Below are 1668 nucleotides of genomic sequence, written 5' to 3'. Positions count from 1 at the left end.
GTAAAAGTCGTAACAAGGTTTCCGTAGGTGAACCTGCGGAAGGATCATTACCGACTAGACTGCATGTCTTTCGATGTGCGTGTCGTGTCGCGCAACACGCTACCTGTACGGCTCGCCGTAGCCGTGCGCCGCGTGCGGAACCACGCGTGCCTCTCAAAACTAGCGGCAATGTTGTGTGGTACGAGCGCTGAAGCGCTGGAGCGGCTGGCCTGCGGCACCTGGCGCCTGGCGCCGGTTTTGAATGACTTTCGCCCGAGTGCCTGTCCGCTCCGGTGTGGAGCCGTACGACGCCCGTCGGCCGTGAGGCCGTTGGACACAGAACGCTGGAACAGGGGCCGCCACACGCCTCACTCCCGCCTATGCGACCGTCTCGAAAGAGACGGCGGAAACTGAGAAAAGATCACCCAGGACGGTGGATCACTCGGCTCGTGGGTCGATGAAGAACGCAGCAAATTGCGCGTCGACATGTGAACTGCAGGACACATGAACATCGACGTTTCGAACGCACATTGCGGTCCATGGATTCCGTTCCCGGGCCACGTCTGGCTGAGGGTCGGCTACGTATACTGAAGCGCGCGGCGTTTGCCCCGCTTCGCAGACCTGGGAGTGTCGCGGCCGCCTGTGGGGCCGGCCGCGTCTCCTCAAACGTGCGATGCGCGCCCGTCGCCTGGCGGTTCGCATACCGGTACTTTCTCGGTAGCGTGCACAGCCGGCTGGCGGTGTGGCGTGCGACACCTCGTACAACGACCTCAGAGCAGGCGAGACTACCCGCTGAATTTAAGCATATTACTAAGCGGAGGAAAAGAAACTAACAAGGATTCCCCCAGTAGCGGCGAGCGAACAGGGAAGAGTCCAGCACCGAACCCCGCAGGCTGCCGCCTGTCGTGGCATGTGGTGTTTGGGAGGGTCCACTACCCCGACGCCTCGCGCCGAGCCCAAGTCCAACTTGAATGAGGCCACGGCCCGTAGAGGGTGCCAGGCCCGTAGCGGCCGGTGCGAGCGTCGGCGGGACCTCTCCTTCGAGTCGGGTTGCTTGAGAGTGCAGCTCCAAGTGGGTGGTAAACTCCATCTGAGACTAAATATGACCACGAGACCGATAGCGAACAAGTACCGTGAGGGAAAGTTGAAAAGAACTTTGAAGAGAGAGTTCAAAAGTACGTGAAACCGTTCTGGGGTAAACGTGAGAAGTCCGAAAGGTCGAACGGGTGAGATTCACGCCCATCCGGCCACTGGCCTCCGCCCTCGGCAGATGGGGCCGGCCGCCCGCGCGGAGCAATCCGCGGCGGGGTCGTGTCCGGTTGCCTTTCCACTCGCCGCGGGGTGGGGCCGTTCCGGTGTGCGGTGGGCCGCACTTCTCCCCTAGTAGGACGTCGCGACCCGCTGGGTGCCGGCCTACGGCCCGGGTGCGCAGCCTGTCCTTCCGCGGGCCTCGGTTCGCGTCTGTTGGGCAGAGCCCCGGTGTCCTGGCTGGCTGCCCGGCGGTATATCTGGAGGAGTCGATTCGCCCCTTTGGGCGCTCGGGCTCCCGGCAAGCGCGCGCGGTTCTTCCCGGATGACGGACCTACCTGGCCCGGCCCCGGACCCGCGCCGCTGTTGGCTCGGGATGCTCTCGGGCGGAATAATCGCTCCCGTCAGCGGCGCTTCAGCTTTGGACAATTTCACGACCCG

General features: G+C 63.4%; 1 non-coding gene and 1 pseudogene across 1 annotated transcript; both read left to right on the top strand.

Annotated features, from left to right (window-relative positions):
* The first annotated feature begins 401 nt into the window (after positions 1-401).
* On the top strand, positions 402-556 carry LOC124773160. The gene has a single exon (XR_007014496.1). It is a non-coding gene; the product is annotated as a 5.8S ribosomal RNA (ribosomal RNA).
* A 188-nt stretch (positions 557-744) lies between these two features.
* LOC124773169 overlaps positions 745-1668 on the top strand; it is a 4222-nt pseudogene continuing 3298 nt past the window's right edge.

This window comes from Schistocerca piceifrons, unplaced genomic scaffold (genome assembly GCF_021461385.2).
Source record: "Schistocerca piceifrons isolate TAMUIC-IGC-003096 unplaced genomic scaffold, iqSchPice1.1 HiC_scaffold_947, whole genome shotgun sequence".
NCBI lineage: Eukaryota > Metazoa > Arthropoda > Insecta > Orthoptera > Acrididae > Schistocerca > Schistocerca piceifrons.
Note: the sequence above shows the minus strand (reverse complement) of the source record. Positions and strands in the feature narration are given on the sequence as shown.